General features: G+C 38.1%; 1 long non-coding RNA gene across 1 annotated transcript; it reads right to left on the bottom strand.

Moving 5' to 3' along the window:
• Positions 1-357: 357 nt before the first annotated feature.
• On the bottom strand, positions 358-17,646 carry LOC138688819 (uncharacterized). Its single transcript, XR_011327621.1, has 4 exons — positions 17,243-17,646; positions 7,482-7,596; positions 3,041-3,160; positions 358-1,056 (listed from the first exon to the last, which is right to left on the bottom strand). It is a non-coding gene; the product is annotated as an uncharacterized lncRNA (long non-coding RNA).
• Positions 17,647-26,732: the final 9,086 nt, after the last annotated feature.

Below are 26,732 nucleotides of genomic sequence, written 5' to 3'. Positions count from 1 at the left end.
TAAGAGCACATGTTCCATTACTACTGCCACTATTTTGCAAAACTTCACAGCACCAAACTCTTCCAACAGTTTGTACACTGAGTTTATCTAAATTTCAGGCCACAGGAAACAAAGAACTCCAACACCACAGAGACCAAAATTCATCAATGCTCAGAGATGTAAGGGCTTACTTTGGAGCAGCTTATAGACACTGTTCACTTGAGCAAGCAGTGAACATGAGAGTCAGGATATCAGTTTCTTCCTGGAGAGAGAGCAAGAATGCCATTTTGACTTAATTATGACCTACTGTAGTAATGGAGAATTTTCCAGTGGGAAAAAAATCTTAATCCCCTGTCTGTCACTTCTCTAGCTTTAGAAGAAAGCAGCGTGATACAGCCCAGATGTGCTGCAAAATGTTTGCTGATAGGCATGTGGCAGAAAAGCAGAACTCCTGAGATTTTAAGCCAGTTCGTCTAGCCCTTCAGCATTCTGCAACCTTGATATCTACAACCCATTAGTCCTGTCATACCTAGAGGACTCACTATGAATCTGAATTTCTTCATTCATATCAATGGAGCGTCAACCTTTGTAATGTTAATCTAAAGTTAATGCTGTTACCTCCGCTACTGCTAAACAGAATAATTAACAAATGGACAGTCTTATACAGGAAGCTTCAGCATCCTCTTAAGAAATGACCTTGGTTTTCAAGTGATGTTTTATTTTCAGATACAGCGTAGTGTTAACACCTACTACTTTAATTTTTATGCTAAAATGATCCCTGTCATCTGGTTTGCATGATTTGTCTTAGGGCTGTCCTTTTTCTACAGATATATAAACTTCAGGTTTCAGATGCTCTTTGACTTGTAAAAGGAATAATTAAAAAAAAAAAAGCTATTTTGGAAGTTAGCTATACCATTTCCACACCTTTGATTAAAAAAAGAGAAAAAGAAAGAAAAGACATCCTACCAAAATCTTCAGCATTTTCTGTCTGCATTCTGTCTGGAAATCAAGCAAGAACACCCTTCTGCATGACATTCTGGCACTTCTTTCTTCAGTTTCAGTGACTGCTAAGGAAAACTGAGGTGAGCAAAAATTAGTAAAACATAGAAAATTATACTTAGAATTTCTCTGATTTCAGAATAAGTTGGGTGCAACTTCTGGCCAAGCATTTCTCCTTCTGGATAATGTCCTAAAACTGATTTTTAATTATTTTATTAACTAACAAGTAACTGGGAAAAAAATCTTGAAAAATACTTTTGCAAAAAGGGGTTATATATTTAGACATGAACCTAAGATGAGGAACAGTTTAACATCTCTCAATTCCTACCCCTGACTAATAAGTGGTCAGCAAATAAGTTCCCATTTAATTCATAATTTGTAAAAATATACTCCTACGAATTACTTCAAAAAATTCTCATTAGTTACCATTTCCACATGCACTGAAATTAGATCTGTTAAAAGGTAAAAGGAAACATTAAAACTCTCAGGTTTCTGTGTGAAAGCTTTGATAAAAAGCTATGAACTGAATTAAAGTGAAAATCTATATTAATTAAAGGGAAATGCGGGAAACAGGGCAAAGTTCCAGCACACCAACAGAAGTGACAAATTATAACAGAATTTGCGTCACCGCGTAAGTGGCTGCTTATGTGTATATAGGTTAATGACTAAGTACAAAAAGGATTTGTACTTTGAATAATAAAGTATCAGAGCAGAGAACTGAATCTCTTAGGTAATTCCGCTTCAGAAAAGGCAACTATAATGACAGCTTGTGCTACCTCAGAAATCACGCAGTTCTATGAAAAGCCTCTACAATAACTACACAACATAAAACAAAATTATTAGATGTACTACTTGATTTTCTTCACAGGCTGTGACATTGAGAAGATGGTGGTCCATCACTAGTCTGAGCCTGAAAGTTTCGTTGGCTTTAAGTAACTTACTGTGACGTACAGCCCAGTGAAGGTCAGCTGGTATGAACACAACCGTTGTTACAACAACTAAAATATAAGCCCTGGAAGAGCTCCTGTTTCACAAGACAACCATGGAAACAAACAGTTGGAAAAAAGGCAAGTCAAACATTCCTCACACAGCTCTCTCATTGCTAGAAAAATTCCAACACAAGGTGTTAGAGCACTCCCCTCTTATTTCCCTTTCCTCGGGGCCACGTTTGAGGAGCTCCTGCTAAGTGAAAAAGAGCAACAAAGCCTAGAGCTTCAGCTAAGCGTGGCTGCAAAGGGACGCAAAAGAAGCAGAACAAGTTCTCACGGGAGGAATCTGTCCGCAGCCTACCTCTTCCAGCTCTACTCCCAACTGAAGGTCTAGAATGTCTCTCTCCCAGAACTAATTATAAACCTAACCCTAACAACAGGCAAGGGCTTGAGCCTAAAACAAAAGACCTGCCCTACGTTAAGAGTTCTTCAGGGGACTCTTACTCCACCCTACCCCTCCCCTTGGCAGCCCCTTCGTAACCCATCCCAAGTGGACCTCTAAGCTTTTTCTCTCTCTCAAGCCCAGCCTTAATTCTAACTGGGTTTAGTTTGAGCAAGAGGCGTTTTCTAAAGCTCCAGTTGGAGTGGGGCTGAAAAGGGGTTGCCAAAGCAAGGGGTAAGCTGCAATCACATCTCTTCTCTGAGAACTTGTTCATTTGGCTTGAGCGTAGAGGCTTTTGCTGAGGTTGCCACTGGAAGGCACACACTGCCAAGAGGAGTTCTCCTTTGAGAAATTTCTCATTAAGGACAGGGATGAAGGCCTTGTGCTGAGGCTTAGCCTGGACATAGAGATACCATTTGTCTCTAATTAGGGTTTGGTTTTGCTTAGGGTTTGGTTTGAGAGAGAGAAAGCCTAGAGCTCTTGTGGGAGTGGAGCTGTAAAGGGGCTTCCTAGGGAAGGGATAGGTTGCAAAAAAATGTGTCCCCTGAGAACTGGTTCATCTAGTAAAGACTGGCAACTAATTGCTATGAACATTCCTTACCTTCTAATTCTTCCTGCAGCACATCTTAAAATTATCTGCGAGAGTTTATATTGAAGAGAACATTTGTTACAGGGTACACAATTAGCTTACCTTGTAGTAGTTCATCATCTTCTCATACTGTTAAATATTGGGATCACTCCTTCCATGTTTTCCTGCAACCTTTCATTTCCATACACAGTTACAGTATTAAGGGTTGTCTGGAGTTCCTTTCTGGAAAAGGAAGATGTGACAACTGATGTTTCCTCCTAACAATCTCTGAAAACAATTACTGGTTTTAGCCTAGATCTAGACCTCAGCAGTGTGCATTGTTTATCTTGTCAGTGCTGAATAACCTAGGAGGACATACTTAATACACACACCAAGACTGGTCAGAGGTGGAAACCTGCAAAGCTGTACGACGAGGAGAGGTGCAGCAGGGAAGTGCACCAAGGAGAGAAAGTTGCTGAGGAGGGAACTTCAGCGTGCCAGTAGTTTGTGCTCAGCAAATTTTTCCACCTTTTCTTACTAGTAAAAATATGAAGAAAGTTCTTCCTGGCCCTGACATAGTTGTAATTTACACCTTTCTGCTGCTATCTGCAGTGAAGCAGGCCCCCTAATAAGTAAAGGCTACCAAACCACAGGGAACAAAGGTCACTAACTGTCCTCAAGCTGAAATAGCAGGTTTTCACACAACTGTAGATATCCCCCAAACAACTGCAAAATTGGTACCTGACTTATATTTCCTGACATGAAAAACTAATGCCAAAAGAAGCACAGTTACCTGTCTGTTTTCTGGAGAGGAAAGGCATATGAGTCATATAGGGCAACAAGAGAGGTGCAGCCTACAAGCCTACAGCTGTACATACAGCAAGGAAACAAGACTGGTCCAGGAACAAACTGGATAGTTCTGATTCCATTGGGATACCCTGGAAAACTGAATTCAATGCCAGGAGCTGTGCCAGAAAGTCCTCACAGATGATCCAGTGTGTAATATACTGTTTGACTGGCTTATGAATCAGCAGATGATTGACAAGGAGAACTGCCAAATGGATAATTACATCAGGCTTTGTAATATTAACTAAAAAGCAGGAAAAAATGAAGCCCGATAGTAGTCATTCATAACTTTTATCACTTGTCATGCAGCAGCCATTAAACGCACCGCCAGAATGTATATTATTTTGCAATAAAGATGCTATAAAGATCATTGTTAACTGCTGCTGTAGACCAACAATGGTAATTTGTCCTCCACTTAACCTTCTCCTAAGCCCCTGTCAAATAGATTCCAGCCTGATACAAAACATTACCTATACAACAGCTCCTAGAGCATCAGTATGGGAACCGCAGTCCTGCTTTGCCACATGGCTTGATGGGATCTACAGATACTGGAGCATGGGTGCAACAAGTTCTGAATATCAGAAAAACATGAGCTATGGATGGTAACTTCTAACTGATTCCTTACAAAAATTGTATTGTACTAAAAACCTAGGTTTGTTCAAGATTGTCCTGCTTGCAACAGTATTAACTTAGGAACTGAAGATTTAACTGAGCCTTGGACTAGCAGGCAATGCCTCCACTTGAAAAATAATCACAGATGCACTAGTACAACAAAACCTTTGTTCTCAAACCCAGCATCTATTCAAGGACCACAGTCCCTATTGTTGAACTGAAATTAATTACTTTTTTCAAACCAGCCTACACATAAGGCCTTGTAACATATCTCATGTGGCAAAGGCTAGTTACAAAAAAAATCTCCAGTATGTGTTAGTAAATCAAATCCAGCTGGTTTACTTTTTCTGTCATTCATGTCAACATTACAATTCCCCCATCCCACCCTAACATTTGCTTTAGAAACATAGGAAACACCTTAATTCAGCTCCAGTCCATGGTAAAGGCATGAATGCCACATTCTAGAAAAGGACTTTTGATCAGTTTAACTTTCTATTATAGTTAGAAATTTGTGAGCAGACACATGACTTTTGAAGACTGCTTTTCATTAAATTTTACTAGTTAGAAATATGTCTTTACAGAGGAAATAAAAGTAGAATAAGAACAAAATTATGGCGTGGAGAAATGGTAGTGTGGCTGCAAGAAAAGAAAACAAATGCTTAGTGATGCTTACAAGAACATAACTGTTTCTGCTTATAGAGGAACAAAAAAGTGTACCACTAACTGCCTGAATTGTACTAGTTAATATATTTCCATGTCTGTGTGCATTTGTATTTCATGGCCTGCTAAAAATACACTAATTAAAGCTGTTGACCTAGAATGAAGTAAACTGAGCAATAAATAGACCCTATCGAAATCAGAGATTAAAAAGCAGAGCTGCTACACAGGGTTTCTCAATTCAGTGAGCATGGTGAAAGCCATAATACGACAAAAAAATTCTTTGTAAATCATCAATGTAGTCAGATCCTCACATGTGAACTGTCTCCAGAAGAACAAAAGAACAACAAGGAAACTAAATCTGAACCTGCAGAAGTTTTCTTCCAAGCTGTTATACTGAAATCAGCAAGACCATTCATGAAAACAAAGATTTAATTTTATGTCTTGGTTCTCTGAAAGAAAATCTAACTGTGCCTTCACATTTTACATCATTTACCTTGTAGTAAGCTTACAGGGAAGCAAATGATGATCTTATAACTATGTCCAAAAATGATCAATTGAACAAACTAAAAAATTACTTTACTGCTGAACGTATGTGCAGGGAAAAGAAAGTGGGAATAGAGGGTCAGTGGTTCAACTCCATGGAGCACTGCATAGCCTAGTTTAGATAATTAGGATTAAAATAAGCAGTGTTTTATAGGAAAGAATGAAATCTAATTTGTAGCAAGGACAGAAGAAATTGAGTTATGAGTATGTACTACTGGGAGGCTGATCACTTAAAGGAAGACATGATCAGTCACTAGGATTTGGGCAAATATTCACAGAGTTGTAGTCCTCACAGAAGATGTCAATGGTAGGAGGAAAACAAGCCTCAGCGTATGATATGCAACAGTACAAAACATCTTCCTTCATTGGGATGCATGGGAGAGAGGACAAGAATAGGAAGAAGTGGTAGGTCTTCACTGCCTTGAATCAGCTGCAATGCCTGGAAGGAGCTGAAGAAGAAATTCTGTGAGGCACTACACCAGCCAGATCAGGCAGGAGGTGTAAGGGATTAACTGGCAAATTATTTTTGTGGCAGGGAAATACAAAGCAAGGATTGCAGGACCAGTGAGACTGATCCTTTCTTGTAAGGTCCTCATATCTCAGATGAGAGACAGAATGGCATGAACATCAAGAGCTTGGAAAGAAAACAGTATCTTGCTAGGGTGAAGTACTAGAAAAGTTAGATGACCTTCTCCAGTCAAAAGAAGAGTTTGGCAATCAAGGGCAGAAGGCAGCACTGACTCTTCTGAGAGAGAAGGTTGTGTAGGAAGAAAGCGAGGCTGTAAGTCTGTGACATTTTGTATGGGAGGGAATCTATTTTTATCTGACCGAAGGTGAAAAATAAAATAAAATACACAGTCCAGAAAGTAGTCTTGGGATAGAAGCTATGGTAGCAACAGCAACTGGGGAAAGTAACCATGCCACATCGTACAGCCAAAATTAACACAAATACTAAAGAACTGCCTCCTGAGAAATTTTGCTGGTTAAAAAAATAATAATAATAAAAAGAAAGTGTTATGTACTGCATCTTCACCAGCTTTCTTGTGCGCATTTATCCCCTTTTGCACCAGGATTGTTTTCTGCCTTGAGCAAAACCGAATGTGTAATCCAATCGATCTTCTTGTCCTCACAAGAGTCTAAAGTGTTGGCAAAATTCTCTGAAACGCAAGCTCAGTGTGCTGCATGATGTGGAGAAGGTATCTGAGCTTATAGAGTTTGAATACCTAAGAAAGCCCTCAAGAACTTAAAAAAGACCATGCTGCGTGACTAAGGCACAAGGAAGGGTTTATGGTTCTCTTAGATAATCGAAGGCAAAATATTCTTGCAAGAAAAAAAAAAAAAAAAAGACATTTACTTCTTTATATATATAAAAATACTTCTTATATATGAGGTTTACTTCCTAATATATATATATGCACACACACACACACACTCCTTTCACCAGTCCTTATGCATAAAAGTATGAACAACACCATTTTCTTCTTAGTATACTAGAAGGGAAGTTTTGTGAAATTTAGGTGGATCGACAAAACTAGTGCATTTTCAACAGCCTCAGTGTTTGTACAATAGGCCTTGTCCTTCTTCAGAAAGGAACTGTAGTGATTTCTTTTTCTCTGTTTTAATGTCTACAGTGTTACCTCTGGAAAAGTAATACCGGAGCAAGACCAGAGGATTCACTGCTCTGATCCTTTTCATAAAACAGAGAAGCTTTGTCCTTAACAATCTGTTCTGTTGTACAAAGTTGTAGTCAACAAAGAAAAAGTTACAGTCTTTCAGCAAATATTATTCCTTTATTTTATGCTACTAAATTAAAAAAAACCCAAACAAACAAAAGAAAACGACAAAAAAACACCACAGGATTTTTATAAGTCAAATTCCATGAAGTAGCAAAAGCAGGTATTACCTGTTCTGGCCAATCTCTAAAGATATGACAACTGGTTTCAGTATCGGTTGTCACTTTGACATAGATGGGAGCTGTATGTTTTGACATGTTTTGCCTTGTCTTGAACCACAGCAGCCTACTGAAAAAGAAATAGAGAGCATTAGTGGGATAAATAGGCTTAAATACTCAGAGTTTGTGTTCTATTTCTGACTACACTTGAATTACTTAGGTGAATAGACACATAACTACCCAGTTCTGAGAGTAAGTGGAATGGTGTTTGCCCACCTTCGTGGTAATTTTTTTTCCTTTTGTTTAAATGGAATTTTCTGTATTTCAGTTCATGCCTATTGCCTCTTGTCCTTAAGAACTGGAGGACCTCATGTTTCAAAAGCATTTTATAATTTCAACCCTAAATACATTTATACAAATTTTCTGTGTGCAAACACAGAATTAAATAGCTCTTCTCCCACCCTAGTATTTCCCTTGACATATTTATATATAAAGTAGAATCATATCCCTCCTTCCATCTGTGTTTTGCTAAATCAAACAAGCCAAGCTTGTTTACTCTTTTGCATGATATTCTTTCCTTTCTCTGATCATTCTGCTGTTCTTTGCTGCTCCAGTGTGTATTAACCATTCTTTTGCACAGACAACCAAAATTACATACAATTCCGAATGAATTTGCCATGCAGGATAGTACTAACATTTCACCTCTTCTAAAAGGCTCTTGACTTGTGTGTTTACAACTGTAAAATATCAGTAATATCCATAATTCCCCATCCCAAATGCTATACTGACTTTCAACCACGTTAGATAGTCAGCAAGTTCTCTTGTGCAAAAAAGAACATAATGAGCAGGCTCATTAATACTGCTTTTCTAAGAATGTGAAATTGTATTCCATTCTACATTTATCTTTGCATCTTGTTTTCTTTTACCAGTTGTTCCAAAATCAAACAAAATACTGGGATGAGACTAACAGAGCTACATTTTTTCTATATTACCTTTTTCCCACTTATTTTCTTAATAGCACCTGGTCTGTTGCAGATTCCAAAACGGAACAATTTGAAGAGGACTTGGACTTGCACTTCTATCCAGCATGCCTGCTTCTTTTCAGTGAATGACTTTGACACTGAAGAATAAAGGACTTCCTTTATAATTTCGTTTAACAATATATTCAGAGTTCTAGAACCATCTATATAAATCCCCCAAAAAGTAAACATAAGGCAGCTTGTCCTTATTCCTACAATTCTTTGGACAACCCTACAAAAACATCAGACAGTTGAACGACACTGACAATTTCCAAAGGAGAAGAACCTCCTATGTGCTCCCAGTCCCTCCTGCCCACAGGACTTGCGTGTCACCTTACTCTCCCCAGCACATGAATTCCAGCAGAATATTCCAGCCTTAATTCATTCCCTGCTGTGAAACATCATTTTGAATCATGGTTAATCACCACCTGCTTGACCATCACAACTGTGTTATATAGCTACCAGATGGCAGCTATAGGAAGTACACCCAAGTCTTTTTTTTCCTCTACCTACTTATTCTCCAGAACACCAAAATGGATTTGAATCCTGTCATTTGTTTGCATTTTACTTCTATTTTATTTCTAACATGAGGTTAGCACACAACAGACTTACAACTGTGCACTTTATTTCCTTATTAAGATACTAAGCATTTTCTTGAGTTTGAGTAGTTGTGCACTTATTTGCAAAGAATATAGTACATTATAAAAGTATGTAAGGAGGAAAACACTATTAGTCAAATGCAACATTTTTAATTGAAATATGGGGTTTGGTTTTTTTGTTTTCGTTTTTTTTTTTTTTTTTTTTAAACACCATGGCTGAGAACTTCCCTTATCTGTACATCAGTTAAGGTGCTAAATGACACTCAAATATATAAATTGTGAGCCTTTTCAATGTCTAACCCAAATATTGAAAACAAGACACTGAAGTTTCTTCCAGAAAAGGCGGTAGTGATGCTCTCAGAAAAGTACAATACTGGTATTATTACTAAATATGCAACTACCATCAAAGATTCATCCCTTCTCAAATTGCCTTCAGAAGAGACTACTTAGCAATCCACAAGAGCTTTTGAAAATTATGGAGCTGTGATGTTTAATTAGGTCTTTTCTTATCCATGGTCAGGTGGGATGCTGTGGCCTTCTCACAGCAAAACAAAATATACCAGAATTATGTCATCTTACTTACAGGTTACTATGTTGTCTTCTACTTGAGGAAATACTTGAAAACAATTGAAATCTAAGCATAATTAGAATTTTGGGTGCCCTTATTTAAAGCAGTATTACAGAACATCTTTGACTTCCTGTGAAAACATATAATGAATGTCTTACCTGCTTCTGGAGAAACTCAAGATGAATATTTGCCACCGTCTTCAAAATCATTCTAATGGCAACAAAGTACTTAGAAGAGTTTTTCTGAATAATGCATATGTATCCAGGTACATTTAGGAACTTTAATTGATGAAATGTACAACTGGATGATGATTAATCCTGCATTTTTTGGATCTCCCTCGCTCATTGACCACTGATGCTCCTTACATCAGGCTACTTCTTTTACTAGTTCGAGATCTTTCAAACAGCCATGACATAAGTATTCCATTTCTAATTCTACCTCCATCAGACAGAGAACTTCCAGGAACAAAGTTAGCTTTGTTAAGCCATACAAATTGTATCAAAGGGGCTGTAAAGAAATATTTATTTAATGCAATCAGCACTTTAAAGCAGAACAAGTAGTTAACCACACTAGGGACAAAGACGACTATTCAGGGTTTCCTTCGGTACAATACCAAAAAAAAGGACGTATTCAGTGGTATAAACAGTAATAAACCCATGAAAGGATTTTTTTTTAATTTATTCAAGCTGTACATGACCTGTGTAAGTAACTAACATGAAATCATGGCTCTGCAATTATTTCATTCATGGGAATATTTAATGGATAAACATTCTGAAAACAAACTGAACATAGATAGAAGAGCCAGAGAGTAAAAGCTTGAAGGATTTGTTTTCTGCTTGTCAGTACCAGGAGTATCTTACCATGCTTTAATAGTGATTTGATAGTAATGGTAATAATTTTAATTAAAGAGAACAGCTAAAATGTAATTGTTATATATATATTTACATATACATATATGAAAATAAATTTCAAGACATGGAATAAACTTCCACCTAGTATACGAATGATTTCTTGCCCATGAATACCTCAGTGAAAAAAAGTCTATTATTTCACATTATCACTCAAAATCTGTATCGGTGACCCTGGCACAAGAAGCGTACTAATGGAATGTGTTGATTCCACAGCTCTTGGGAGGCATTATGAGCACAGAAAAGGGACAATGCTGGCAACAGGAATAGCAGAAATGGGATGAAATTTCACTGTACAAAAATTTCATGTTAGTCAAACACTGGTAACACATTTCTCCTAAAAACTGGTACTAATAACTTTAAAATAAGACAGATGTAGTGACCTTTTCTGGGCAAATACTGATAAAATCTAATACCTAAAATTTTTATATTAGTCAATCTTCAGTTGTCATTTTATGTCTGATATTTCTTAAACCCAGCATGTTGAGAAATAGGAACTCTGACCCATTTTAAAAATAGTTACTGTTTATTTTGATTCTTCACACCTCTTACTTTCAATCAGTGAATACAGTAGTAATAAAACATTTTCATCCCAGCACAATCAGCCTTTTTTTGTATCACAACATCAGCTGCATATTTCAGAATGGGAGAGAAACATAACTAGATCCTTAAGCCTTCAAAAAATTATGTATATGGTTTACCTCCAGACATTGTGAATAGAATTGGCGAGGAATTCTTCTTACTGATTTCTTAAAGAATCCTCTGAACCTCTTTCACTCTACTTGATTAGACTGAAACATTTGATTACACATTTACCCTGTTTTCTGATTTGAAGGTGGGGGAGTTACCTTGGCTCACTTTACAGTTTCTGACTAGAAAATTTTGGGCACTTGGTAAAAACAAATTCCTTCACATTTTAAATTTAACAGATGTGGACCAGAGTTCACATCTAAACAAAACATTTCACCATTTCGTGTTTCTTTCCATCCTCAGAAGGAGCTCTTCATTATGGGCTGAAATGAAGGGCAAAACTCTTATTTGAGTTCCATGCTGCCCAGACAAGCCCCACGGAAAACCCCTGGAAAAGACAGAGTAAAATAAAGCCACACACATTGAGCACAGACTGAACAAAAGTACTTTGAAACAGCATTGTCTGGTTTGCCCCTTCTGCAGACTTGGGGAATGGTGTTTATTTTAACATTGTGAAAAACAGTGATTTTACTGCAGTTCTGCATAGTTCATTCATAGCTTTGTAGTAACAGAAATAGTACCCATCTTTCCAGCAAGTTGTCTGAATCTGCATGTGAAACACTCATAAGTGGAAACGCCTAGCACAGTTAAAATCTGCTATTCCTTGACTATAAGGGTTCTACAACACCCTTCCATATAGTAAATGTTAATTGGCTTTTCACATGAAAAACAACCTCCCAAATTAAGAGCAGTTTAAGAGTTAACTATTACAGCTTTATGAATGCCCATGCAATTACAAGGACTATGTAATTTTTTTTAAAATTACAAGTTCCATCATTTCAAACAAAAATAACTTTCCTCAATACTCTTTTTAGAGCTGCAGTGAGGGATAGGCTATATCAATTTGATTAGAGGAATATTTTCCTTCCCTCGAGATTGACTTCCTACACATCTCTTGTGGAATGATTCATAGGGCTCAGTCATTTAGAATTGCAGATGTCGTATGGGACTTCTTGTCAGTTGACAAATGGGTGTAGTCACATTTAAACAAAGAAAGAAAAGACAGAAATTATAACATGGAAGAGATTAAACTTCACTCATTCTAACCATTACAACTCCAGTGCTCCACACTCATTCATTGTTGTGATTACTCTAATTAAGGAACTTCACTGGCTTACTGGGTCTCTTAGTTCATACATGTCATCAAAAGTGTATCTTGTCTTACCCATGCTAGCAGAAACTGAGACAGAAGCCATTTTGGCTCATGAAATGCACTGAAGTAGCTGCTAGCATTGCTTCTGCTTGAAATTTTGTGGTACAACATATTTAGTGTGCTTGAGTAGTCAACTTGGAACAGCAATGTGGAAGTGTCATTCACCTGTCATGTAAGCTGAACTTAATTATACAATAATTGCACATCCGATACACTGAAAGTGAAAGGAAGCAGCATTCCCTTGTACTTACCATGAAACAAACATGTATTATTCATTCAGTTACTACACTGAAGTACTATTACAGGCATTACCATTTTGCTTTAAGGTACGATGAGTAATTTATTAAGAAGTGATGCAGATGTTTATAAAAATGCTAAACTGAAGTTCCGAAATGAAGTATTGCAAAGAGTACACGAGACTGACAGTCTAATTCACGGCCAGAGAAAACAGGCAGTTATTAAGGTTGGGTAAGACTGCTCAAAGGAAAGCTTTGCACTTTTCCAAAACCCAAGGTATAGATATGCATGAGGTGTCTGTCACTGAAAATGAACAAAGAGTCTCTTCAAAGTTTCAAGAAAAAAATGGTCAAGGTTTCACAATACTTTGGTTCTGTATGTCAGCAGTTGCTGATGGTGAGCACTATCTCATGTCTCCTCTTGCCATTTCCCCACTGTGGTTTACTCCAGAGCATTCAGAGTGGTTAGTACTGATACCACTTCTGTAGTGTTTTACAGCGATGCTACTGCCTCTGTATAGTTGCTTCACCTATATCCTCCTAACAGTTCCCGTGTAGCATACGGTACTGTGATGACTACCTCTCCACAGCTGAATCTTACCCTTAAGCCATTGAATAGACTGTTCTGCAATAGGAGGGACTTCATGGAAATCACAACAGAGGTGACAGGAAGGAAAAATATGCAATTGAAAAGCAAAGATACACACAACTGCTTAGAAAATTTACAGGATTTGAAATATTGTTTTATACTTGTACTATAAAAATCCACAGCTAGTTCAGCATGCACCTATCTCAGAAATAAGGCTTACATCATTCAGTTGCCTCAGTTTAATCCAGTCCATCCTGAAACAATCACTGCAGAACAGGAAAGAAATGTTTAAGATCAACATATTAGTAAAAATCAACATCATGAATAGTATTAAACAACTCCCAAAACATTTGCTAATGTACCAACTTTCAGCTTACAAGATTCTATTCTGCCTGGTTGACTGAAACAGAAATGAGCAGCTGTACTCTAGGAGACATCAGATATTCAGTTGTTTAAATTAGAGAAAACAAGCCCTGCATAAATACATGTACATCCTTTTTTTAAAGGACTCCACAGCCCTTGAAAGGGACATAGGATGAAGGTCTAGCCAGTGTGGAAAGAAACGGCTCTTTATAGAAAACTCAGTAAAGTGAGAATATAAGAGCTTTGACTAAACACGGACCCTGGACCTGCAGCTAAATGAGTTAAACCCAACCGCTGTGAAAACCTGAAACCTGGGTGTGACGTGCAGGGCATTATGGAGGGTGGGTACTCACCACCGTGAGGTTAGCGCTGGCAGTGTACCAGGAAATGTAAGCAGCACCCAGTGATTAAATACTCCCTTTGCTGCTGTATCACCCCACAGCGGGGATTTTTCTTTTCCTTCTCATTCAGGAAACTACCTAGCCATATAAGAAAAAGGGGCCTTGCCTGTTGGCTGGCTCCTCTACTCTAAATCTTACCTATATTCGTGCTGTCAGAAGACCTCTTTTAGTCCAGTTTGAGAAAAGTTTCCTGCCAAACTGTAACAAGACTGTCAGACTAAAGTAATCATAAACAGAAGATCGCAAATTTGGCATAGAAAGAAAAAACAAATATGGAAAGCCTCTTAATTCTTCATCAGCTCACCAAAAAAATAATTTCCTTTTAAATTTAGGAGGAAGCATGAGCAACTTTATTAGTCTGCATGCCAGAGCAAAATGCCTGAGCAAACTGTGACAATGGACATTGCTATACAATTTAAACACTTAGTAGTGCAAGTAATTAAATGCTCCTCCACACCTTGCTTCTCTTTTCAGACACAGATACAGCAATACACTTCACCACATAAAAACGATTTTTCTACTTATAAGAGGACACGAATAAATATAAATTTCTGTCCAACTTCAAATGGCTGAACAGGATATTCACACAGTCAACTTTATTCAGTTAATACACATGCCTGAAACAGTTTTGCCTTCCATATAGACACTGACACCGATATGGCACTTGAGTGCTTTGTCTCATACTCTGGAAACTCCACTGACTGATAACTCCACAGGTCACTAACTCAAGCACCCACTTCTATTGAAGCATACTGAAAGAATAAGATTCTTTTCCACGACACTCAAAGAACACTGGGGTTTTGTGTATTGCTAGTTTTCCACCCTAAACCCTGAAGGCTTGTATAGAGACAGAAAATTTTGCAAAACTTCTAACCAGACTTCATGATGTAAGAATCTGAAGTACCCCTTTAGAAAGATAACAGTTTTGGGCTCAGAAAACCAGCTGCACCACAAAGCCTATCATTACAGAGCTCAACCACAGTAATTGGAAGATTCATCCAATAATTTACATTCACCAAAACAATCTGTAAGTAGCAATATCCCCTTTTAGTTAGATATGGCTTGATTAGCCAATACCTTACAATAAAAATGTCTGAATAAATTACAGGTGGTTAGACTTTGGGAATTCACTGGACTAGTCCTGGGCTAGAAGTAATGCATAGGAGCCTTTCAGAATTCACATGGTATTTCTAAGACCCTGACAATTATCTTCCAGAGTCCTGTGTATATGAGATGAATTTTTTATAAGTCCAGATCTTTTATAAGTAAGATCCTTTTTGGATCATCCAGATCTATTTTAATGTCTAAAGGAAATAACTCATTCGGCACAGTAACAAGGATTTATTATGGCCTTTGTAGGACCAAACTAAGCAGAGCAAGGAATTGAGTGTGGTTTGTTTTTTTTTCTAATGGCATGATACATATGCAAGGTTTCCCAGTGCTCTGCATCAACTAATGAGTGAAGCATCAATTTCAAGCATAAAGAACAGCTTCATGCATTCAACAGCAGCTCGCTTAGGGGCATCAGTTTTAGAATTTCTTCTATTCAGGAGTAAATACAATATACTTGTATATATGACTGATATGTATACAGCCAAACACAGTTTCAGATGAGAGCAAGTAGAGGAATGCTGGACAAGAGAAACACATTTAGATTTTTCAAAAGCAATGAAGAATATTTAATAACAACTTCTAGAGGTGTTAAAAATTAAGAAAATGCAATCCCAGTTTAGCACCTTATTATTAATTCAGCACAACATGCATACCTCTGCACCCCAGTCCCTTTGCATCAGCAAGGGTGTAGGACAGAAGACAGAAATTCTCTTACCACATTTCTTTAAAACTGTAGGAATTCCAGAAATGCAAATGTGATTGTATTTTCTTACAGCTGCTAAATAGTCACAGCTGATGTATTCTTTAATGATATAAGTACAGTGAACTACAGCTACTACCACTCCCTAGTGCTCACTGCTTGCTCGACATTCAAGGACAGACTTACAACCAAGGAAAGCACCAGACAGTGGGGGTGTGAGCTGGGAATAGTGCTATATTCAGAATGTTGACCACTCTTGAAGTTTTATCACACATTTTTTAATAATTTGTACATTTCCCAGCAATGCAAATGCTTGTAGTGTCATGTAAGTATACATTCATGCAACTACTCGAGATTTGCAGTTTTCATTAAGAAAAACAAGCCTGGTGGTAACCTCAGATCAGCAGGACTAGTAAGAGAGAGGGGCTAATGAGAGAAACTAAGAAGGTATTTCAAATTACTGTTGCCTTTGGCCTGTCTCACAGTTCCACAGAGGGGTGCTAACCCATGGATTATTAATTTTTGTGAACAGCACACTACAGCACTACAAACTCCACCTTGGACAGAGAAACACTGAGAAAAAGGTATGGCAGATACAAGACAAAAAAGACTACCATAGACATGAAAACCCCTTATACAGGTTACTACTGTGACTCTAGGCAAGGGGACTGCAGTTGATAACATTCTGCATCAAGTAATGAGTTTTTTAAGTCGTTACTTTAAATCAGCTTTTGGAAAGACAGAGTAGCAATGACTTAGCAAAGTGATTCAGAACTCTTCCAAAACACACTTAAGACTTGATATCATTAGTGCGTATCTAGCAAAACTCACAGTTTCTTTCTGACATTGCTCTAGTAGCAGGTAAGTATTGACAGAGTGTTAAAGAAATGGAGGATAAGATTTCTCTCAAAAGACCATGCAATATATTGAACACCTACCCAAGACACTGATTTTACCTGTTCATAGAGGTATGTATGGGTCATACCATACTATGTAAAAAAGCACGGTTAATTAGTATTGATATTTTCCTGGTAACACCTAGTTCCTTTCACTTGCAGGTCTCCATGTGCTTTACATGTACAAGGTGTCCACTTAACCAGAAGCAAAGACTGAGGCAGATAAAGGAGTAATATAGCAAGACAGCTCAATATGATGCCAGTGGATTACAAAACTCAGATCTTCAGGTCCTAGTGTACTGCTGAAGCCCTTAAACAACAGCTCTTTCTCAGACTGCTAGGTAATTGCCTTCTCATGAATGGCGTAAATGCCTTTTCAAGCAAATCCCATCAGCATTTTCTTAGAACAATGCTCTATCATCAGCAAAATTACTCATTTGACTACATACATGATGTAAAAATCCAGGGCATTTGTTACCTGTGTTAATGAAACTTGCTATGATGTTATCTTCCATTCTGAGTATTAGGACTACAGCAAATACTGCAAGCTAGTACATGTTCTTTGTCTTAAAGGGACCTATTCAAAAGACAATGAAAATGACAGAGTTATTTACTGTATTATTTTCACAGTGATGGAAAATGCAAGAAAGCCACATAAAAACAAAAGCCATTTTTAAACTTCATTATAATTCTTTTTTTTCTCCTTTAAAATTCAGTACCCTCTTCAGAAGAGGCTGCATGTATACTAGCTATCGTGCCTTCTTTAAATTGTGCATATAATTTAGAACATAAACTGAGACTACACGCAAACTGCTAAAAGACTCTCCCATCCAGGATATTTAGAAGACCAGTATATCTCTATGCAAAGACAAACTTTCAAGAGACTAGTTTTACTTAATATTTGCTGGCTGAGTTGCAAAAGCCTCTTGTTTCTCAAACGTCCACCTTCAGCTGTGCCAGTTTGTCATGGTTTCAGCCCAGTCGGTAACAAAGCACCACACAGCCGCCCACCCCGGGACAAGGTGGGATGAGGAGAAAATATAAAGACAGGCTGGCGGGTCGAGACAAGGACTGGGAGGGATCACTCCCCACTTAATGGTCACGGGCCAGAGACAGGCTCTATTTGGGGAGAAACAAAATCAATTTAATTTACTACAAATCGAATCAAAAGAAGGATAATGGGAAGTAAAACCTAACCTGAGAACACCTTCCCCCTACCCCTTCCTCCTTCCCACCTCAACTCCATTCCCAGTTCTCTCCACCTCCTCATCCTGGCGGCGCAGGGGAACAGGGGACGGGGACGGGGGCTGGGGTCGGTTCCTCACCCCTTGTCTCTGCCGCTCCCTCCTCAGGGGGAGGAGGACTCCGCGCTCGGCCCCTGCTCCACCATGGGGTCCCTCCCACGGGAGACAGTCCTCCATGAACTTCTCCAACGTGAGTCCTTCCCACAGGCTGCAGTTCCTCACGAACTGCTCCAGCATGGGTCCCTTCCACGGGCTGCAGTCCTTCAGGTACAGACTGCTCCAGCGTGGGCTTTCCCACAGACTCACGGCCACCCGCACCCCCACGGGCTGCAGGGGCATCCACCTCCTTCCTCACTGACCTCAGCATCTGCAGAGCTGTTCCTCTCACATTCCAATCCCCTACTCACTGCAGGTTCCCCTTCTTAAATCTGTTCTCCCACAGGTGTTACCACCATCATTGATGGGCTCAGCCTGGGCCAGAGGTGGGTCCAGCTTGGAGCCAGGGAAGCTTCTAGCAGCTTCTCACAGGAGCCACCCCTGCGGCCCCCTCCCCTGCTATCAGAAAAAAAAAAGTGCCATACAAACCCATGACACAGTTAAAATATTTTTACCTTGATCCTCCTTACTCAATTAATAACCCGACCTCACAGATGTATCTTCTCACTGTTGATTCTTCACATTTGAAAGACCACATAGAAAACACCGTCTCTCAACAAACTTCTTGTTTTCTCTTGTGGTATCTTAAGCATGTCTTTGTTTCTTTAGTTTACAAAATTTTATCATCACTGCAGAAAAAATCCCACAGAAGGCCATAGCAACAGACTGAATTTATGTGGAGAGTGATCAGTCAGCCACAGCTGGAAGGAATAGTGAATCCCAATTTCATTTCAAAATCTAATGAAGTTGGCCTCTCAAATCTACTTGATGTATCTACTAATATTAGGCTTAGATTGAAATATAAGATTTCTTCCTCAAGACCTTTCATGATCATTTGAATCAGGCTTGTTTAGAATAGAGGAAAGGAGGTAAAAAAGGGGAACATGGTAACACTTTCAATAACACAAAAATCTGCTGGAATGAAGAAGGAAATACCTTGGTCTTCATGTCCACAGGGGTCAGGGACAAGAAAAGAGGGTTGCTTGGACAAAAGACACAGGATAGAGGAAGGGGGGTTTGATTAAAAAATAAATCAGCTTTCAATGACAGAGATAATGAACTACTGTCACACATTGCCTGGGGAAGTCCCAGAGTCACTGTCTTTGGCAGTTTCTAAGAAAAGGATAGTCATTCATAGCATTAAGAATAGAAAATCCATCAGGAATGATATAGGGAAAATATTCCCATACTGGACTAGATGACCCCAAGAAGTTCCCTTCAGTCCTGTGCCTCTATGATTCTGGCAACTTTTACTTATATAGCACATATTACATTATCAATCTAGTCATGTATTTCTCACAAAATGCTTATGGAAAGATGTACCCATAGACAACTACAGATTTCAAACAAAGAAAAAAGATCAACTTGGCCTTGTACTGGTATTTGAAAGAAAAACTCTATTAAGTTTAATCCATTTCCCCAGAAGTATTGCAGCATTTAGGGTGCTGCTCTTTAATAAACTAAAGTCAGCTGTGGGCATTGAATGGCTGTGGTAGAAGCATGCGTTTATTTTCCTTTGCAGCATTCATTATTTATTTCCATTAAGTTTACTCTACGTCCACAGCACTAAGGCACTTCTGCTTTCTGTGCTGTATTGTCTTGTTACTATTGGGACATCTTACCAACTGACTTCATTGACTATTTTATCAAGCATCAGATAGAGTCATTGTATATTCTCCACTCAGTTTTACAGTCAAGTATCCTAGGACCTTCGTCAAGCCCCAGCGTCATTACAGCTGCTGAAGAACGACTTCAGCTTCCACACTGCATGAAATAGAAGCTGGAAAAAGAGTGGATATTAGTCACAAAGCTTTGCTGATGTCTTTTTCCATTTTCTCTTTTGACTATTCTTTGGCTTGTTTCTGATGTCAGAACTGAGTAAGGAGATAATACAGTGCTACTCTGACAGCCCTATGCTAGCTGGAAACACAAGCATGTTCTCTGGAGGTCATTTCTATACCTTACTGTAGGCAAAACTACAGCTGTATGTTCAAGGTGATTTAAAAATAATTATTTTAATGAAACAGTTACTGCTGATGCCTTTGCTAGCTGTTCAAGTTTTATGGGTTGAGAAAGTATTGCATCATTTAGCAAACACAGCAACTGAAGTGAAAAACAGCTGGTTATGGTAAGGAAACAAACCAACACAAAGAGCAATAATAATTTGGCTTGTGACTGGGAACCAAAAAAAAGTAATTGAAGACAATGATTGTGAATAAGCCTGTCATTTCAAGTAGAATATTCAATTGTCTGCTACAGCTAATTATTAGCACATTTCAGCACATACCTTTCCCACTTTTACGGCCTTATGGTGCCCTTACGTGCACTCTGAGCACGTACAAGAGGTCTAATTTAAATTACCTCAAGCACTTACATAATGCTTTGTATATTCAGAAATCTGTAAGATTCTTGGCTGGATATAGTCTGGTCTTTTCAACACCATCACTAGAGAGAGCATCGGGAGCCAGCCAGGACCTCTCTCCCAGCAAATTACAGTTAGTCCTTGCACTGACAGAAGGGGCAGGGGCAGAAGTTCCTTTCCCTGACCCTACTGCTGTGGGTCAGACTCTAGCAGCAGCTTAACATCGGGTATTTCTCCTTACCAGGAGTTTTGATTATGAACACCCTATTCCTGAGTCCATCTAGTGGATAGTATGAGACAGTATATTTCTACATACACATAAGCATATCTCTAAACTCTCCCCCCCCCTTCTAATCATAACAGTTTTTTAAAAAAAGGTAAAAATATGACAGTTTGGCATTGATCTGAATAATTTCCTAAAGATTAAAATGCACCAAAAATATTAAAATACTTGTATCTTGCTTAGAACTTGCCTGCAGAAGCTAAATAAAAGCCCCTTCCTTCCAAAGGACAGGGAAGTTTTGGAGATGATATGAACTGCGGAAAAAAATTGCTTCCCTTTGTGAATGATACTGATTTTCCCCAAAGGATTTCAGGGAGGCTGGTATTCTCCAAAGCCTTGTGCAATCTTCAACATGCTACCCTTGAAGCCTCCCTCGATGCTCAGAACGTGCCATATTCGGGGCTGCAACTGGTCACTAGAATCCAGTGGAAATTTAGTGGAGAGTGCAAATTCACTGGATTCTCCCCCAACTTCAACATCAGACAAGCCCTCTGCCTCTGTTTCCCTCCTCAGGCTTAGTCCTTTCACACTTAGGCCCACAGGAGCTTCTCTTAATTTTGCAGTTATATAGAGTTGGGCAGCGAAGAGTCCAGTGCTGTGCAGGATCCATGGGCTGTACGGAGTTTACAGGTGCACCTCCCACAAATCTGCAAATGCACAAGTACGGGGTAACTTCTTGAATATTTTGTTGTTCAAAATTTAAGATCAGCTGAGGCCTTCAAAACATTTCATGCAAGTTAGGAAGGGGGTAGGCTGGTCCTTAATACTTTGTTTTTTCCAATTACTATAGCAAGCAACTAATCTTGCGTAACATTTAAGTTTCCTGCAAATACCTCTGATCACTCCAGTTTCTGAACTACACCACAATTTTGCTGCCAATACAATATGATGGCCATCAAATTTAACAAACCAGCTGCCAATTCAGAGAAAGCATTGTGCTGAAACGTTGGCACCGTGCATCAGTTTGATGCAAACAAACAGCTTTAAACTCTCAAAAAAGTAAAAAAAAAACACCACCAAACCAAACAAAACCCCAAAGCCAGTTCATACATTACTTGACATTTGCAGGAAACTTCCTTTTTTCTGCCTTCGAGTAGCAAAATTCTATTGTTAACGTCCAGTAATTTCTCTGTGAATACATTTTTATTCTCTTTCTTTTTTTTTTCAGGCTGCTCTTTTCAACTGCTCTTCTTGTCCCATGTGTTCTTATTACTGGAGACAAAAGTCTAGTTACACTGGATGTACAATAAATATTAGGCATTCACAGTATAGGAAAGTGAGTTAAAAGCACCACCAGATGAATAAGGCACCTTGCATCCATTATATACTTTGTTGATCCTTGGGTGAGTGCTCCAAGGAGATGAGTATCATGTATTTAGGAGAGTTTTCCTCTCAAAAATAAAACCACTCATACTACCAATAAGTTTTGAAAGAAATGGCCTTAATATTTCTGTTCTGGGAAAAGCTGAAGGGGAATGAAGCTGTTCCTTCTCCACTCCCGTTCCAGCCCTGTCTCCGAACTGCAAACATTTCCCACAGCACCACCTGCAAACTATCTAGCTGGAGGCTAGAATTATAATACATCAGGGGGAAAGATTAATCATTAAATCTAGTATGTTACTGAAGGACAACAGTAGTGCCATCTTTGCAGATAGATTAACAGCCACACTTAATGCATGTAGTAATTCATTTATCAGATTGCGTCCAGACATATAGACACTTTGTGAATCATAAGGTGGAAGAAAGACTTAACGCTCTTCCAGATGTTTGGCTAGAGGTAAGTCTGGGTAAAACTGAAAGCCCTTTATGATATAACAGTATCTTCAGACATTGATTTTTTAAGAAAAACCTTAACTTGGACTTTAGTCTTGCTTCTGTTGAAAAAATTATAAATTAAATGTAATGGTATTTCTAGCATGTCGATGGGGGAGAGGCATCAGATGCCTCTAGTATGGGGAACACAAGTTATTTACTATGTTATATGCCATTTTATATGGGTCTCCCATCTGACTTCCAGCAGCTCCTACAGAAGTACATCCTACAAGACATCCTTTACCTGCCAGCCAAGTTCCTCAGATACTCAAGGACATGTAAGGTGGCACTAGATAGCTATGTTTAAGAATCTGGATCCGTTCCCAGATTACCTGCTGGGCTTGCTGAAAATAAAAGTATGAGTGTTAGTATCTGAAATCATCATTATTCTTTACTGCTGGTAGAAGCCATTTTAAAATACATTCTCCATCTAAAAGACAGTCTCATCTTTGTAGCTTCATATCAGCAAGAGCAGATTACACCAACTGGTCCCACATTACTGCAAAAAATACTTTTCCATTTCTGCTTTCTCATGCTTGCCATTTTCACTTTAGTACTGAGTTCAATTCATTTCAAATCCTACCAAAATTGCTTCACTTTAAGTAACTAAATTAAATTCCTAGCCAAAGTACTTAACTGACCCAGTTAATCGTACTTAATGTTACTCCTACCGTACCTCCTCACTGGTCTTAAACATAAGCCCATTGCTAATTTGTTTTACATGCAACTCTGTAAATTAGCGTAGATGACAGCTGCACGACAATTTTCAGTACCTGGTGAAAGAATCTTATTCTTAATACAGTATTTTTTTGGATAGTTCATTTCCTCTTCTAAGAAAGCAAAATAATATTGCCTGTCAGGGACTAATTAGACTAAACCACTGTTTATTATTTAACTTGAATTAAAACCTTAAATACTTTAAACCGTGATGAATTGTTGGTGAAATTTTTATTCCGTATTGCCTTTTGGTGGGTGATTTTTACTTCCACATCTAATTAGAAATTCCCCACACACTTATTTTTCACTGAGGTTGGAAAACATTTCGTGAAGAATTGTTTCAGGTTTCTTTCATTCACTTCCTAGATGCTATGACTATGAATTCTGGAGCAAAGCTAGACAAAGTCAGAAGCGTTGAATGTAAAAGGGAACAGAGACAGATGAGGAAAACTGGCCATATTTCTGATCCTTGAAATGGTTCCTTCACACCTTCGTCCCTCTCATCTCTGGAGCACCTTCTAGACAATGCTTGCTGAGAACTATTGTCAAGTGGCTGACTTCAGTTCTTCTAATGTATATGCTTCTCTCAGCAATAATGTCTAGGAGCTATAAATCACTGAAAAACTCTGCAATGTCAGGCTTGAATCCTCCTTTGCCTATGGAAAAAGGTGTTACTACTAATAGTATCAATCTTCTGCTCCTGTGGATCTGATCTTACTGTAAAAAAAGTTCTGCTGTCACAGCTACAAACTATACCCTTTCATGGAAATAAAATGATGGAATCACTTGGGAAAAGAATATGAGCTTAAAGATGAAGAAAAGGACTAAGAATAATACAGGCTAACAAGGGGTAGGAATATACTGTGAAATCATTAAACAGTCCCTGCTTATAAAAATCTTCAATTATTATCACATTCAAAATATCATGCACAATGAGTGAAGGATGACGGAATTTAGGTCATCCAAGTTTTGCACTGCAACTGTATGGATTTGTAAAATTTTAGTCTTTATCAAACCATAGAAAACCTTAGTCTAAATTCACTAATTCTAGAAAACTTTCACTACTGAATTCGATGAAGCGTTTAGGTGAAAAAAAATCAAATATCCATTTTTTCCCCACACATAAGGCAACCATGAATATTTCATGGTTACTTGTGAATATATTTATATTTATGCAAAGATGATGCTTACAAGAACAAGAAAAGACAAAGAACAGCATGTGATAGGCAGCTTTCTCATGTCTACTTCACAAGAGGGCTGCTAGTTCTACAGAGGCTTAGGAACTAGAAATTAACTACACAGAACAACAGCAGAGCTAAAGCATGGCCTTACCCAGTAAAATAATTGTATTGATTTTTAATAAATATGCTTGTCATCTGATATCATAGATTTTTTTTTTGTTTTTTTTTTAAGAGCTTTCATTACAATTTTCTTATGGTCTCAAATGACTGGAGTTCACAATTGCTTTTATCACTTTCCAGCACAGGTAATACATTCTAAGATAGACAAAAATGAAGGAGTAAACTTTATTTGCATGTACTGCCTTCCAATTACTCCAGCATAGGTTCTTTAATACATACTGCTATTTTTATTTTGTGCTTTAAATACAAATGTAATCAACACAACGAATCTACATTTGATATCTGTATTACATTTTTAAAAGCTGTAAGTTTTCCTCAAAAAAATGGGAATTTTTACATAAGACAAGTAAAAAGGAATTGACAAATATTTTACACAGAATGGTACAAACAGGCTGGCATTTTCTTTCACATTCAAGAAAATTTACCAAATTTAAACTACTGGGTTTTAAAAGCTAAACTCTGTGTGAGTGTGGGCTTGAGTAAAAACAATGGTTAGAACCAAGCATGGCACAGCTGGGTAGATGATTTATCAGGCAACCAGTAGAGTTCTTCTGAATGTGTGCCACAGGTAATTTAGCTGCAAATTAGTATTTCATTTTGCTTGAACGTGTGTGCATTTCTCTGGAAAAGGAGATGGGCATTGACTTTGCTCCTCTGTATGGGTATAGGCATGGGAGCAGACGGGGCCCTGCCAGTTTTGCTACATGAATTAAAATAAAGCAGGGGAAAAAAGAGATTTGCTACCTTTTGTCTGTATTTCACACAATTTAAAAAAGCATGTCACTGACAACCATAAATGTAGAAAAGTATCTGAACTCTTCTTTGAACTGTTCTTAGGAATACAGGATAGTTTAAACAGACCCTCTGCAATTTTGTTCTCATTTATTTACATGTTTTTGCATGCACAGAGACAACTTTTTGTAGGAGTGGCTTGTCTCAAAATGATTTCAATATGAGGTCCAAGAGCTACTTCTGAAAATCTAATCCTAGTTGGTTCAAAGTTAATTGCATTAGAAAGGAACAGGAAGGGGATCATAGTGTTCTTTGTTTGGCCAACAGTATTCTTCTAATTACCTATTCTTCAAAGAGTTTATTAAGAAACCTCACATATAGGTCAAGCCAAGCAGTGCTAATTTCCAATAAAAGAAAAAAATTGTCAATAACTATGGTACTTTGAGTAAATGGAATAAGGAAAATGGAAATAAAGATTAAACCTATAATTTCAATTAAGCATTTCTACCTGTTTAAAATTTTAAGACAAATGACAAAACATTGTCTCAAAAAAGAATGATCTGACGCATTCTCATGTACAGACACCCTTCAATTCCTTTATCTTTATAAATTATACTTCATTAGGAATATGCTTTGTTCATGCAAATATATCTTGCTTTGAAGAGGAAAGCAGGCATCATGTACAGATGCATGTGGATGAGACAAGCAGAATCAACTTGTGCTGGGCACTGAAAGCCTTTTAAAGTATCTTAACAATCAATGCACAACTCATCACTACTTCACAGATAGCACAATGTACATTGAGATAATTATTATCCCTATTTTACTCTTACCCAGATGTGTTGTACTTCACATCCTTGATCCTAAATATCAAACCTTCTTGTTCCCTCCACTCTCTCTCATCTAAGACTATCAAATCAGAAGATACGTGATTCATGAGATTTTCAGTTTTTCACAAATGACCAGTAAAGCATATACATGTGAGTAGGATGCTAGGGGAAAACAGGGAATAAATTAAATCACATATATGCATTCATATACATACTATAACTTCAGCCCACATATCTCAGTTTTCCTTACTGTGGAGAACTCTGCAAATAATTGCCACAGCTACCAACACTACTACAGCTTTATCAGTGCTGGCAGCCCTAGCGTAGATGGCACCCCAGCAGCTGTCAGTAGCATCATGTCTATTAAACCAGCTCAGTGCCAATCTAATTAACACAGTGCTGAAACAGCTGCTAGTGCTGGAGAGCTGTGAATATTGCAGCTCCTCATATCACTAATGTCAGTGGAGCTGC

The sequence above is a fragment of the Haliaeetus albicilla genome, chromosome 13 (assembly GCF_947461875.1).
Source record: "Haliaeetus albicilla chromosome 13, bHalAlb1.1, whole genome shotgun sequence".
NCBI lineage: Eukaryota > Metazoa > Chordata > Aves > Accipitriformes > Accipitridae > Haliaeetus > Haliaeetus albicilla.
This window is presented reverse-complemented; position numbering and strand designations above follow the sequence as displayed.